Below are 16,165 nucleotides of genomic sequence, written 5' to 3'. Positions count from 1 at the left end.
AAATTGAGTTTGAGACCCCTGATTTAGGCCTTTGTCTGTGCAGTCTTGTTCATAGCTGATCAACGCTGTTACTTCCTCTGTATTGTGATTTATAGGTTTCATCATTTTTTACTGAGTAAGGTGAACCGTTGGCGCCGTTTTCCCACAGGGACTCGGAGCCTTTCCTTACAGTATCACCTAACACACAGCGAGCTGACGTCGACGTCGTCGTCTTGAACTGCAGTAATCCCGTAAAAAAGGGTTTTTTATTTTCCCCTCGGGTGGAAGCACAGCGGATAAACAGTGTCAGAGCTGTCTTCCCTCTCAGTATGCGGTGTCTCGTATCTTCTGCTAGCAAACGAAATTACAGGCAGTTAATGACTGTTTTTTCCTGTACCTGTGCAGACGTGCTCGGCCATGACAGTTTCAAGTGGAAGTCTCATTTTCTGAATAGTTTGGAGTAAAACCGCTGTGGTTATGAACATGAGCGGAGGATTGATGGGAGTTGGTTGGTTTGACTCAACTCTCACTTTCTATTGCCTTATTTACAATTTCATTGCAAATAATGGTGCACAAAAAGGTCATAGGTCGCTTCGGATTTGGGGCTGAGGGACACACAAAATGACTTCCTGTGGTCCTGATAAAGGCTTCCTGCGTTTAACAATGTTTATAACTTTCCAGATGTGTGTGCTTGTAAGAAATGCCGTGCTATTTTCGTGACATTTTAGATTTTGCAGCACATTTGAGTCTCCAGCCCCGTAAAGAATCTTCTAAATGTTGTCTTTTTATTTAAACTGGTCGAGTGGTAACAGAGCACCGGGGATCTGCACGCTAGTAGAGCATACAATTAAAATTAGCTTGTGTCTGTTTTTTTCGATTGCCAGTAAAAAAAATGAATTTTTTAGATAGACCCAACTTAATAAACTCCAAGGTTTTTTTGTAAAAGTACAGATTTAGATAGACCCAACTTAATAAACTCCAATGTTTTTTTTTGTAAAAGTACAGATTATCCTAAATTCCCTTTAAGTGGTATCACTTCTGTTCTCTGCTGCTCCAGTGTAAGAGCTTTTCTTTCTGCAGCTACAGTTTTATTTCTGTTCTTGCAGCCTCATTTTGGACTTCAGTGGATGATGAAGAAGAGTAAACCTTCAGCACGGCCGGCTTCATCTTCCCATTGTCCTTTACTTTACTTTTAGCCTCACCTTCTTATTCAAATGTAGTTTTTTTTCTGATCCTCAACACAAAGCTGGCACTGTCCAAACTTCAAATCCTCAGACTGCAAAACAACAAAGCACGACTGGGTGACATCATCGAGTCGCCACTTTAGAAAAAGAAAACCCAGCAGAGAGACTGTGCTGCAGTTAACACAACCGATGTGTTGTCTTCTGCTCATTTTCCTCCGTGTCTCAGCGATTATGTTACTGTGACTCAGAGATCCAACCCGGTTTGCGGTGGTGGTGGTGGTTACAAGACGGGCTTATCAGTGGTAGACTGTGGAGGAGACATGGCACAGGCTGGTGTTGAAGTCAGTCACGCTACGGCAGTTAAAGGCTGCCCAGTGTTGACAGAGTCGAAGGGCAATATGACAGATGAAATACCCCCAATAGGTTCAGCAACGGGTTTTTTAACTCTCCAAAATAAAGGCTATTCACTGAAACAAAGATGAGGACAGTCATATATCATTCAAGGGGGCGCTGTGACAGTGTATACAATGTGGTTTTGTCTTAAAGACAATGACGTTACATTGGAGAAAAAAAAAGAAGAAAATACTACACCTCAGCCGTGAGGAATGAAAGGGGAATGAGTTCATGTAGGTTTGTTTGTTGTTAGCTGTTAGCAAATTAGCAAACAAAACATAATGACTCTGTCAAGTAAGATTGTTTTTCCATCACATTAGATTTAGTACAACATTTCTTTACAAAGCTCACAAATTTAAATAAGTCAAGTAAGATTGTTTTTCCATCACATGAGATTTAGTACAATTCTTTACACAGCTCACAAATTTAAATAAATTTGTTTTAACTGGATAGAAAACACAAGTCCTTTATTTTTTTTAAATATATCTTTTGGTTTAACTAACTTTTTTCCCCAAGAGCTAAGCTATAGACACTACAGACTGGTTTCCGTTTCTGCATGTATACTTACACTAACACACTAACACACACTAACACACACACATACAAAAGGCTTATCTCCACAATCAGCTGAGAAATACCGGGCGCTGCGCTCTGCTGCGCTCAGTTCAGGCCGATGGCAGCGTCAGACGGTAAGAGTTTGAGAGAGACTCTTTGTATTATCAGAGCCTGAGACGGACAGAGCTGTCGCTCCAGAGAAAATACCCAGATTAATGTACATTAGCACATGAAGTCATTAAGGAAACAGGAAACACCACAGGAAATGCCTAAGAGGGCGTGTAATGCCATCTCTGACCACTGCAGTACAGATAGAGTGTTGTGTGTGGAGCACGTTAAGATTCTGACAGAGTGACACACACATTAATATTTATCACGTTAATATCACATTAACGATTAATCATAATTAATTGTTACTGATCCACAGCTACTCTGTCAATATCAGATAAAAAAACGCCATCAACTTCACAGCCTTAGTAACAATAATAAAAAGTATCAACAACTTCTTTAAGCAGAAAATCCAATGTAAAGTTTTTAACATTTTTTTCAAATATTCTCTCATGGTTTAGTTCAACTCTAAAGTCTAAACCCATGAACCCAAACGGCTCGTGACGCCTCCAGGCCTCAGCCATACTCAAAGTTACGAAAGTCAACTAAGTGTAATTTCTCACAGGTATCAGATCCTTATCTCGTGTGTTTAACAATCAGGGACTTTTGGTTGATTGAGCAGAGGAACCAGCCAACCCGGACCTGTCGTCACAGTCACCAGCCTTACACAAGATCGTAGGGAAACGCTTATTTCATACAACAAATGCTCATTTGTTATCCTCCCGGGGTTCACCAATAAAGAATGCATCTTTCTGTGCGGCTCAGTGAGTGTGAAAGAGCTCAGTCTGTTAAAGCAGGTGTTTGGCAGGAACAGACACAAAAAATGCTGAAGTGCATGAATGGACGGCCAACGTGTTATCTGGAGGTGATCAGATAATATTCAACGCACGTTTTAGAAAATCACGGGGATTATAACGCCCATTGTGAACAATCTTAGCACTCGGACGCAGGTTCGACCTTCCGTGACCTCTTTGGTTGGAAAGTGTTTTGCTGTGAACCACTGGTTAACTTTCTCTACTGTTATTACGATAGAGAAATCACCAGTTTCCTGTTTTTGTTTAGTTTTTTGTTATGCAACAATTACGCAGATACACACGTGTGGCTACCTCAGTGTACGTGGTTCCGGTGATAAATACATAGTTTGTCTGGGAAAATATGACAGGTTATGTAACAGACACACCTGGAGACACACCTGGAGACATTCAGTCCACTGGTGTTTGACCTTTACGACACTACGATTCTTTAGATCACCGTCAGTCACAGGAGGAAAGTTAATCTGGTTTTTTAGGATGGGTTTTTTGTGTTACATCACTTTCTGGTGTCAGGTTGTCTGGAGGTGATGATATCATCGGCGTAGAGTAACGGACCGTGGTCAGAGGACGATCCTGGGAACTTCTTCTTATTTGTTCAGCAGCGTAACAACCATGAAGACAGTAGATTACAGCTTGATGAGTCCATGCTGAAGGCGACGGTCACATGTTGAGATGACTATCTAACCTCTCCTTCTGTCCGTGATTAACCTCTCCCGCTGATTAAAAAAAGTAAATAAAAATAGATGATCTAAGACCAAAGTAATCCACAACTAAATTAAAAACGTCGTTGTTAGCACAGCAGCCAGAAGCCAGATGTTTGGCAGAAGAGCTCCTTATTCATTTATATTTCTTGTTACTGACACCTTTATGTGTTTACTTCAGTGGGTGTTCCTCAGCCCCCGCCTCCCCCCCACACCCCCATGACCTCACTTTCCCAGAAACCCGATCCCCCTGCTACCTACACAGACCTCGGCTCTGGAGTCGTCCCTCTTAATCTCTCTTCATAGTTTTTCTCTTCTGTCATCTGTTATGTGATGGTTTCATTTCACATCAGAAAGGAGCAGTTAGGTCCTCGCACCCAAACACCGAGGTTTTACTCTCAGGCTGTCAAGAAGAGGTTTGGCTGAGGGGGCGGGGGGTCCGCTGGAAACCAGGGTCTGTTTTTTTCATTAGACAGAACCTTGAGAAAACAAACACAGAGAGAACGCGTTACCTTTTAACATTGTTTCTTCCTGGAGCACTTAAAAAATAAGAAAAAAAATTACAAAATTACATTATATCATTATTATCAGATTTAACTGAAACGTCACTACGGTGACTGTTGTGCTGAGCTGGAGATGCTGGAACGTTCTGGAAGGATCCAGAGTGTCACCTGTAGGCTGTTGCATCTCCCTCCCCGCTTTATAGATAGCCAACAGATGGAACTAGGCCGTCCCTCTGCTAAAGTTAGACGTGCAATTAGTTCACACGTTAATTAGCTGTGAGAGGAGCTGAGGCCCGGCAGATTTCCCCAGTGTACGAACCCGTTTCCCAGCCTAAATAAAAGTAAATGAGGTCCTGGCAGCAGCAGACAGAAATGACCAAAAGGGGAAAAAGTTAAAAAAAAACCTGGTGGAACAACATTTTTATTAAACTAAAAACTTTTTTCTAATAGTAACAGTTCCAGTTTTTATTAAACTAAAAACTTTTTTCTAACAGTAACAGCAAAAAGAGTTCCAGCAAAATACATCAGTCTTTTGTTATTTCTTCTTTTCTCTTAAAATACATCAGTCTTTTGTTATTTCTCCTTTTCTCTGTAAGTCCACTTCCCTCCTGTGGAGCTCACTCCTCTGGTTAAAGGTATCTGTAAATCTGGATGAAGTGGATCTGGACTGATGTTCCTGTTGAGTTTTAGACTGATGCCAATCTTCTCTCTCAGCTCTGTTGTAACCAAATGTGGTTTGGTTTTATTATCTGCACTTCCTCACCACGTTCCTACGCACATGTGTTTGTTTTTACTATGAACCAACCATGAAGTTCACTGGAAAAAATACCTAAGGTGTGATTCTCAAACCTGACTGAGGTTGTAGCTACTTGTTTTCCACAGCTCTCCAGGTCAACGTTGCTGTTGTTGCTGCTTTAGTGTTCATCAATGTGGACCCAAAGTTGTCCTGCTGATTAATGTCAAAGCGACAAGAAGCTAATTGGTCGTCTTGTCCCCAGGGACACATTGGCATGTAGCATAGCTTAGCCTCGAAATGAACCAGACCCACTGACCCACAGCTGCCCCGTGGAAGTTAATGCTGAGTACTTACAAGAATAGCTGCTAACCTTTGTGCGTGTGCATGTGTGTGTGTGTGTGTATGTAGTGGGGTGAAACCACAAGCCCAAGAATGTGAAAGGGCTACAACACAATTAAAGCTCTGTGAAGGGAAGTGCAGCGCTGGCAGGACTCTGACATCAGGTGCAGCAGAGACGCAACAATAGAACCTTCTGAGCTGAGGACGGGATCAGTGTCCTGTGGATCTCTGGTCATGAGAAGGGCCAATCGCTTCACTTGACAGACGCCGCGGACACTCGAGACAGTTACAGTGAGCACGAGTCATGCAGGTCAGCCTGACGGATTCCACCTTTAATAACCTGTATGTAAGTTGAAAAGACGGAGACCCCGCTCATCTTCCCAGGGTCTCGGATCGGGATCGTCGCCCGGCCAGAGACACATTTACGGGCTCTAATGATGTACAGCAGATACCGCGGCAGTGAGATCAGTCATCTTGGGTTTCCTTCGACGTCTCCAGCAGGAGCATAAATCACACCTTTTTCCACAAGCAGGCCTGTGTCTGTGAGACAAATATTCAAACTCTCCATCTGACTCAGACCACTGCAGTTTCATGAGAGTCAGGTTTCTGAGCAACACACAGAAGGAGGCTTCTTATTGTTTCTGTCTCTGACTGTTCAGGAGGAATTCTCTGGCATCAAATGAAAGCCAGGAGGTCTCACTGGAACATCAGCCATTCATGCACTTGTACTCCCCTGGAGGAACAGGAGCAGGAATCCCACCCATTTACCAGAACTAGGCGATGTCTTGAGGAAACGTAGCCTGATCTGTGAGATGAGGGTGGAGCGCTGCTGGGACGACCTTTCTTTTAATCTAACTGTTTTCCTGCAACGGTTTGGCCTGAAACTGACAACTCTCACCTTATGAGGAATTGAATTTATTTCAAATCTTGACATATGAACCTTGAGGAGAAACGACTCTCAAATCTCCAGTATTTTCTCACCACATTCCAAAAGACGACATACTTCATCATAACTTAAATAGCCTGTACCACGCCTGTAGACAAACAACGCTCCCATACAGTTCATCTCGACAACATAAACATCATGAGACGACAGCAGCACGTCAAAGAATTATGTTGTGAATTTCTGTGGTTAAAATCTATTGTTTACAGCAATTAGCATAGATAACTGTACTTCAACGGGGATTTTATTTTAACCATTGCAGATTTTTAACTATGATTTTATTTTAACCATTGCAGATTTTTGACTATATTTTTTATTAACACATTTTTATATGGCATATTTTATCAAAGCTATTCTTGCTAATGCTACATAACATTAGGCTATCATTTAGCTAAATGTAATTTATTTGGCTAACTTTTGGCTTTTAGCATACTCTAAGAGTGTTTCTTACAGTCAGGCTAACTTTAAGCATTTAAAACATTTTTTTGCCCCATATACAGTAGCTAAGTACAGGGTTTTTTATGCCTCGAGGTCAAAGGTGAAGAACTCATTGTCCTCCCAAGACTGTCTATTTTTACATCACATAAGTTACATTCCGTACATTCAGTCAGAATATTATTTGTGCACGGGTTACATACATTAGGAAGACAATGTGGTGTGGACTGGAGCTGCATTCTTCAGTTGGGGGGGGGAGGGGGGTAAATGGGGGGGCATTCAACCACTGTGTGGTAATTCTGGTTTTCCTTAAGAATAGTTCCACATTCTGACTGTTGTGATTATGAAACAATAGTGATAACAGTGTTCTGTTTCTGTGTCTCTGAGCGTCGTCCCTGCAGCTTCCAGCTGGTCCTCTTAAGTTTAGTGGTGATCTGGGGAACTGCATCCTCAGTTTTCATGCTGTGGATTTTCTACTTCTCTGTTTAACATGAATGCAGTTTAAAGACATAACTTTACTGCTTCTACCAATCCACTTCATTACTCAGCTCCGGTCATGCAACCCACGTGGGATTCACTCCGCTTCTCACTGCTCGTCTTGATTCCACTTGTAATCATGCACACACGGAGGCTCCGTCTTTAACAACGAGTCCTAAATATTGACGACGTTGTCCCAGCATCTCCAGATGGACACCCGTAAATCACACAGCCACACACACCCAGGGGAGTTCATGAAGAGTCAAACACCTCTGAGGGTAAAGACATCACCACAAGCCCCCTGATGCCCCCCCCCCACGTCCTGAGGGCCACAGCAGCAAGGAGGCCCCCAACACTTGGCAATAACTCCTTCATTCTTTCAGTGACACCGCACTTTTAATGCTCTCATTTACTTGCAAGTAAATCACAGAGGGGAAACTCTGCCGTGAACCTTTGACTCAGCTGTGATGATGGTCTGGAAGCCCTGAGTGGAGACAAACCAGATGTGATGTGACTGTAGGTGAGTGAGAAGAATCAGATGAAGAGGTGGAGGCTGGGAAAAAAGGGAAGGGGGGGGGGGCAAGGAGGCAGCATGTCTGAAAGTATACAAAAAATATCTGGCCCGGGATCCAGTCGTAGTACTTTAGATGGTGTCAATGTGGCCCTTGACGGAAAAAATAAAATAAAATAAAAGGAAACTGTTTGTTGCTTTTTATGTCCTGCAACAAAATAAACCAATTAGATTTAAAGTGTTGTATATTGTTAAATAATTATTACATGATACTATAATTTAATTTTGTTTTTCTTAGCTAATCTTAAGTCAGGTTCTGGGCCTTGCCCTCCTGTGGACTGATGAGGAAATGCGCTACCAGGTGTCACAAACAGACCCACACATACTCCCATTGTGGAATATTAATTATATACACAATAACAGTAATTATACACAGAATTGGTCACGCACTTAACAAAAAGGTTAAAATAATAATTATATATTTATTTTGCATTTTTGTAGTTTCAACAATAAGATATCTTTCAGCTTTTTACTCGTTTTGGCAACTTTTATCCTCAATTTTAGTTTTGGGCTATTGTTATGTAACTGTATGTACCCCCTCCCACCACCCCCTGGTTAAACACCATGATCCAAACAGAAAAACAATCTTTAGGAATTTGATTACAGACGAAGGGTTTGTGTCAGACCAGATAAAGTAAACCTGTGTCCTGTAGAGCAGCCAACATGAACCACATGCAGATACCAGAGCATGTGAATTGATACATTTAAGCCCTCCACTGTTGTAAAAGGGGTTGAAGCGCAGTCATATAGTCTGTGGGGCCATGCAGTTGTTGCAAGTGTGTTTCTGTTAAACCCCCATGACTGAATCTATTTTCTGAGGCACCTCTGACACTCGTCTCCACCACAACAATGTCCCCTTTCTCCTCCTCGCCTCACGCTTGGCTGACCTCCCTGAATACGACCTGGGGTGAAATAATCCATACACCCCTCCTCGCCCCCCGCCCCCAGAACCCACAGGCTGCACACACAAACACACACCACACACACACTTTGCATTTTGTGTTTTAAGGTAAATAAGTTCATTTTTAATCATCTTTGATAAACTTCTATTCTTGAAGACTTTTTCAGAAACAGTGATCAAAGAATGAAGACACGGTTCTCGCCTTTTTATGAAAGTATTATTAAAACTATATGTCCACTATTTTGGCAGTAAATACAAGTTAACTGTTTCTGCGTTTGTAAAGTTTACTTTACAAGTTTACTGCTGCCATCTAGTGGCTAAACACGTTAAGCTGCAACAAAAACGAGTCCTAAACTAAGATACTGCGACACTACGAAAGAACATTAGATCCACATTGACAATAAAAAAATAAAATGACTCAACAGACAGACAACTGAAGAGGCTGACCTTACTGATGAGGGCACTGAGTGGTCCAGCTGACAGACCATCGTAGACACCAGTGGAGATGGGAATGGCAATGATAACGTAGCTGAGGAGGCCTCACAGGTAATCAAACATGTTCAACTGTAAGAGGAGAGGTCAGAGGTTAACACCCAAAACATACCAGGAAGGAATTTTGTTTAAATAAAACTGACCTTTGACCTCTTCTGTGATTCATTAGAGATAAAAACAACTGTATGATAAGAAATACTGCTTCTCATTGATCAAGTTACTTTGTTGAAACAAAGTTCTTCCGGTGAATGTTGACCACAGTTATCTTCCACCACACCTTCTGTTTGATTTGTCCAACACAAGGGTCAAAGAGTCTTAACACAACTTCACAGATTGAACATTTACTTGACTAGATACTGTATTTGTATCTGATATCAATGTCTTCCTCCAGAATTCTACAGTGAAGAAAATATTCTGATGGAAACACTGTTGGCAAAAGTGTTTTAAATCAAGGGTGTGTTGGGAAGTAGCTTTAGTTGTGGTTCACTGTGTCAGCAGATAATACTGAGTAAGACAGTAGATGTAAATATAAACTAGACTATATATTGGTATAGCCATACTGAGTGTGCATATATAAAGTTTTCGTTTGTTTTAGGAAAGACGCTGCTGCCATCTAGTGGCTAAACACAACATTGTTTTTGACTCGTGAGGTTATTAGCGTTAGATATGGCCCTGGAGCCATGAGTTCAGCATGACAAGAGTGTGTGGGGTGGTCTTACTATAGAGCCAGAGTTCTTTGTTGATCAAAGTTGTTTGAGTTTGTAAGTTGTAGTTGACGACTTAGAAACGACGCATTAGGATGATACGAGGACTAAATTTAAGATTACACTCATACACATCGACCGATGCTTCTTTCCTAGCTTCATAAATAAAAGCTGGCAACATAATATCTGCGTTAAGTCTTACATTTTGATTTATCAAATATTTGGACGAAATTTTCCGGACGAGCCATCCGCTGTGCACTGAACACAAGCATGTTGACTTGGCGTCAAAAAAATGTAACGACATAAAAACTATCAAAGCACTACACTCTATAAAATGTCTAATCGTCACCTAACTGCTTCTCGTTTAGTTTAAACGATTAAACAAAACGTTTGTGATCAGGTTAGCCGTCCTTTCGTAATGTCCATGCACACCGAAGTTGACTAAATGTTTGTTTGTAAAACAAGAGCTCACATTTCCGGTACAATTTAAGAGCGGTATCTCTTGCTGCGCATGCGCAAATTAGTGGAAGGAAATGACGTAATTTTAAATGTACTGCGCTGTAGATTATTATTATTATGATCATTTCTTTATTTTTCCAGATTAAGTTGTTGTATAACAAAAATGACTAGGGTTCTTAACATGTAATTTACAAATATTCCTTGGCTCTAGTGTGAACGTTAGACAATATGTTACAACAGGAAAAAACAGTTTTAACATTTGGACAAATGGTAAAAGTCCGTGTTTTATAACCTCTGGTAGAGAACATCGCAGACGATTAGTGGGAGTCGATCTTCTGACTTTTGTTGGATCTTATAAACAGATTAATGGTTTTACTTGGGCTTTTCATTTTACAAATATTGTGAAGAGAGTTGGGGAGAATGTAAAAAAAGACTGAGCACGAAGCTGTTCAATGTGAGGTGTCGATTTGTATCCCTCTGCTGGACAAGTGGAGTAGTGTAATAGCGGTTGCGCTCCAGATGTAGGTGCTCTTATGTCGTCTCGTGTCTTATGTTTCTTTATAAATGTAGGTTTGGTTTGTAACTGTACTTTAAACGTAGGGTCACTTCTTTTATGTAAAAATATAATGTGTGAATTATTTTAAGTACAAAAAGACTGGGTCTGACTGTATTACTCAGGATGAACTACAACGTCTATTCACGGGCGCGAACCCACTACTGAGCGGCACGGGGGCTTTGACCTGCTTCGTTGCCGACCTGGGCCGGTACACCCCTCCTTAGACGGCCTGGATCTCCCGAGCTCCCCCGGGAGAACCATATCGATACCGAACTTAGTGCGGACACCCGCTCGACACAGTCCGCTGCAGCTCAGAACCCCTGAGCTCAAACCATCCGCCAGCCTCGGCCTCCCAGCAGCTGGGATTATAGGAGCGAGCCACTGCTCCCGGCGAGAGCTCACGCTCTCACACTGACTATAAACGTTGACTGGTGTGACGTCACAGTCACGAACGATACCGCGAGAGTTGAGAAAAGAAAACATATTTTTGGTCATTTTCACTCACATTTGAGCACTCAGTGATTTTCACTGTTGTCTTAATGACATGTTTGTTTACGTGTTAATTAATAGTTGATTCGTTCATGTTTTAGAAGGAATTTATTGTAGACTTTGTTTTGTCGTACACCTCGCATAGACTCGCATTAGTACATTATTATATACAGAACCCAAGGGCCGAAGAGGACAGGGACATTGTTTGTGCAACATTTTAATGTTTGCAACCCTCGCAAAAACATATTCATCTTACAAAAAATTTTAAAAAAACATTGACTTTTTTACAAGAAAAAAATCACAAGATGGTAGTTTTTCTAAATCAATGATTAAAAAAAAACATACTGACTTTTTTACAAGAAAAAAAATCACAAGGTGGTAGTTTTTCTAAATCAATACTAAACAGAAATATAAGTAAAACATTTTTTAAATTTCATCAACTCTGGTAGCGTCCACTAGGGGGAAACCTAGGGCCGTTTTTGACTTGCTCTCTCCCTGGGGCCCGTGAAGGACACAGCCAAAGCAAATTAATCACCTCAGCACATCTGACTCACCACAGACGCCAGTGTTTCTCACAGCCATCTCTCCTCCTCCTCCTCCTCCTCTCCTCCTTTAATGGCACACCACTGTTGCTTTTATAACAGCTCTCCTCACTCACTGTATATCTCCCAAGCACATCCAGGCTTAAGGGGGTCCATTAAATTCACACTCTTTGTTTACAGTTCGCCTTTGTTACCACCATCATTTCCATACACTGCTCTCTCCCTCTTTTCATATAGCATCTCCAGAGATGGCTCTGTCAAGGTCAGCTATTTTTACGGCATGTGATGTTGCAGGTATCACAGAGAAGCAGCGATAAGGAGAAGAAGAAGGAGAAGGGGACAGGGAAGAAGAAAGGATGGTTGAAAACCAAAGGATAAATGCTGTTGTTTCTTTGCTGGAGGAAGCCAGGGTGTGATTTTAGGACGTCAAAGATGGAGGAGCAGATGGAAGGAGTTACCTCATCTTCTCTGTCTTTCTCTCTGTTGTCCTATTCCTCACTCCTAAACTGCATGTTGACCTTTGTAGTAGAGCCTTCAGGCTGTATGCTTTAACCTTTCCAGTGAGAGAGACGGGGTCCCTGTACTGGGAATACAAGACAAATCACAACAGCTGTCTGCAAACACCGGAGACAGCAGGACACGACATCGTCTTCTTACTTTCACGGCTGATCCCTTCATGTAGTTCCATTGTGAAACATCTAAAAATTGCAATAACTAGACGTTACCGAAATGATCATTAAAACGCAGCTGTCAAAATATCTCAAATGTAGTTAAAACATTTAGAGTAGATCAATGAAGAAATGATAATTAAATATTGAACTATATAAATGGATACATGATTATAATAAGTTGAGGAAAATACAACAAAAAAATAAAGAAAGTTTCTTATTAGCAGAGATTTTTGAAAAGGTCTTTAAACAGTCAAGTGTTTCTGGTCTTGTTTATAGTCCGTGTTATCTCCTGGTATGTTATCAGTTATCGTTTTCTAAAAAAAAAGTTATTGTGTATTTCAGATCAATATGTTTCTCTTTTGATCAGCTGGCTGTCTTCACATTTAAAAAAATACACGCAGTGTTGAATCATTTTTTGATAAAACATACGACGATGAGGCGTTCCTGTTCAGACGGCCAGGCCTCGGGGCTGTTATATCTACAACTAAGTACTGAATATTTCATCTTTCATTAAAATGCACTATGAGTAATGATGGCGGCAGGAGAGACTTTAGGGTAGCCATTTTCTCTCTGTTTCTTGAGTAAAACACAGGGGTCATTAGAAGTCATTTCTGGTCAATTTTGTATGATCAACCATGCTCCAAAGACAGACGAGGAGGGGAAAAAAAAATCCAATTTACTTTCTGTGCTTTGGGAATTCATGTAGAAAGAGATCAAAGGGGACAGACAAAGAGATGACAGGATCGACATCTTCTCATCTCCATGTGGCTCCCTGTGAGAAGGGGAAAATTACTTTAAAGCTGCTGCCTTGATGAAAGAAAAGGGTCTTATGCCTGATGCATTTCTCCAGAGGTGAAATCAACAGTATAAATGAGTCAGAGGCAGAGAGACATGAGAACACATTTGTTTGAGAGAACCTAAGAACCTATTTTGGTTGAAGAACGAGAGTGCAATTTGATGGCAGCGAACAAAACAGCGATTCCCCGTCAATGGATGTGAACAACACAGTGATGACAGAAGGGTAACACATATCATCTGAATGGAAGCACTTTCACAGCTGCAATCAGGGAAGTTAAACACACTGCCTCAACATGATCATCAGAGGCTCAGGAGTCCAAACGTTTTTCATCTGAACAGAAGAAAATTAAAAAAGAAAAGTGAGAATACCTGGAGGATGAGTCATTTTGTCATTTTTAAGATTACAGTTGTAATCTTGCAAACCACTGGAATAAATTGTAATGAATTATAATTTCCAGACAAAAACACACGTTCACGTACAAACACACACTCGGTATGAAGCACCAGGCGACGAGCCTTTAGTCCACTCAGTCTCTCCTGGTCCCACTGTGCTCCTCGGGTGGTCTTTAGTGAGCTTTTACCTGGAGCATGAGCGTTCAGAGGTTGCTATGGTGACGGAAAGAGGAAAACGAGTTTATAAAAAGGGGGAGTTGCGTTGCAAACTTACTGAGAGGTAGCAGTTTCTGCTGGCTGGTTAAATATTAGCACTCAGCACAACACAAATATTTGCCAGATCCACAGCAGACTTCTGCAGTGGTACCTGGTCCAGGAGTCCAGGAAAGAGTTTCTAAAGGACAGCAGCTGGCCAAGGACGTTGGGGACGATGTCCCCATGAGTGTAGCGCTCACAGAGCTGACGAGAAACTTGGGGAATTCTTTGCGTTTTGTCGGATGCTAACAAATGACTCACGTTTACTAATAATAAAGTAAAGTAAAACACACTGTCAAGAGATGGCTGATTATGATTATGATGTTGGTGGGTTGTTTGTGCCGATTTTACCCAAAATACACTTTGAGAAAATATTGACGATCCCCTTGTACATTTGGACGTCGTAAAGTTAAAAGTGCGTGTGAAAATCAAGCACGACGTTTCATTTAATATTATACACCTAGCTACATGTTTACCTACCATGACTTATTTTGACTGACACAACCTACCATATATCTATCTCCACTAGAGGGCGCACTCATCACAAGCAAACCTAATTTAACCGTGAATAAGGTAGTCATTGTACAGAAGTTAAAGAAGTAAACAAGCAGTTTTTTAAAAAAAATAATGGCAATTAATCAAAGTAATTTCCATTCGAAGAAAGATGTTTTTTTTTTCATTTTAAGAGTTGGTGCTGTATTTATAATATTATTGTTTACAGTCCAACAAGTCATGAAAATAAAATAGTTCCTCTGACTTCCTGTGTGCATGCAGAGACAAATCAGTTCTGTCAGAGCTGTCAGAGCTCTGAGCCAGCCAGGCTGATTCCACACAGAGCAAACAGAAATGAAAACACTGTAAAGAGACTCGTGGGGTAAGAGGGCAAGAGAGAGAGGGGGAGGGCAGGACAGAAGCCGGCTGAATCACTTAGCAAGCTGTGCTCCTCCATTCTGCAGCTGCCACCTACCACCACACATCTGCCGCTGCACACAAACACCGGGAGAGAAAAACCACAGCCAAATGAATCACGGCACATACGCCACCGAAGATCGCTTTGTCAAAATGAAATTTATTTGAGGTTGTCCCAAAGGGCACGTGTGTGTGAGAGAGAGAGAGAGGGAGAGCCCAGGAAGCCTCCTACAGGTGGCACCGAACAACTACGGAAATGGAGAAAAGCTCACAAAGATGATACACTTCAGCAAAACCATTAGAATTCTTTGTGTGGAGCCAGTGGTTCTTCACCTCCTCCCCTCTCCTCTCCTCCCCTCTCCTCCCCTCTCCTCTCCTCTCCTCTCCTCTCCTCCCCTCTTTTTCTCTCCTCCTCTCCTTCTGACTTTGTTCCAGGAAAATTGTGGCAGTAACTTGACCTTCAAAGGCTCAGGTGACCAATCACAGGGGGCCAAACCTTTCAAACAACTTTTGGCTCAGTCATCATTGAAGATGAAAAGTGGTCCACAACTAACTTACCAGGAAAAATAATACAATTAAATAAATTCAATTAAATGTACTAACTCAGAGTTAGATAGCCTCCTCAGCTCTGTTTTTGTCCACGTACACAATAGTTTTCCTTTCAAAACTATAAAGACGGGTGAGGGGAGAGGGAGGGACGGGGAGTCCTGTGTTTGGTAGGAGGCAGTGAAAGTGCTGCTTTGCATTTCACTCTACATCACTCCTATTTTTTTACCTACACTGCCACAGCAGGTGTGATACGCTGCCTGTCTAACCTGAGCTGACGGCAGTGTTGGTGTTTTGGCTTCAGGCACAGATGCTGCAGATTTAACTGGTCTGAAGAGAATTACCCAAACAGTCCTCACCATGTTCAGTGAACAAATCCTTTTCCTTACTCACTCTGCCAGTCGTAATGGTGCCACAAATAAAACGTCTCCATCCTGTCATCCTGTCCTCCTCCTCTGCCGCCGCCTCCTCGTCCTCCTTCACCTTTAACTCTTCCTTCTCCTCCACATCCTCTCATTTGGTCCTTCTGTGTCTCACACCTTATCGCTTCATGCTGTGGTGCTCTCTCTCTCTCTCTCTCTCTCTGTTTGTTTGAATTGGACTGTTTCGAAGTCCACAACCAATGGAGCTGCTCCAGATCTGAGTCATTACTACAGTAGAAGAGTGCGGTGCAGGTAGAGATTTAAATTTGTATTACAGGATGGCAGCAACACC

At 41.7% G+C, this 16,165-nt stretch overlaps 1 protein-coding gene across 4 annotated transcripts in view; it reads right to left on the bottom strand.

The window, feature by feature from the left end:
* The window catches only part of LOC103380950 (pleckstrin homology domain-containing family G member 1), a 64,054-nt gene extending 53,720 nt beyond the window's left edge, over positions 1 to 10,334 (bottom strand). For 2 of the 4 annotated variants that reach the window (XM_025056674.1, XM_025056673.1), the window contains exons 1-3: positions 9,849 to 10,334; positions 9,085 to 9,201; positions 4,000 to 4,211 (exon numbers count right to left, since the gene is read on the bottom strand). The gene's annotated coding sequence lies outside the window, so the exon portion shown is untranslated. Of the gene's footprint in view, positions 1 to 3,999; positions 4,212 to 9,084; positions 9,202 to 9,272; positions 9,829 to 9,848 lie in introns of those variants that run through there. The other 2 variants (XM_025056675.1, XM_025056676.1) reach the window with 2 other exon arrangements.
* Positions 10,335 to 16,165: the final 5,831 nt, after the last annotated feature.

The sequence above is a fragment of the Cynoglossus semilaevis genome, chromosome 7 (assembly GCF_000523025.1).
Source record: "Cynoglossus semilaevis isolate Cse_v1.0 chromosome 7, Cse_v1.0, whole genome shotgun sequence".
Classification (NCBI taxonomy): Eukaryota; Metazoa; Chordata; class Actinopteri; order Pleuronectiformes; family Cynoglossidae; genus Cynoglossus; species Cynoglossus semilaevis.
Note: the sequence above shows the minus strand (reverse complement) of the source record. Positions and strands in the feature narration are given on the sequence as shown.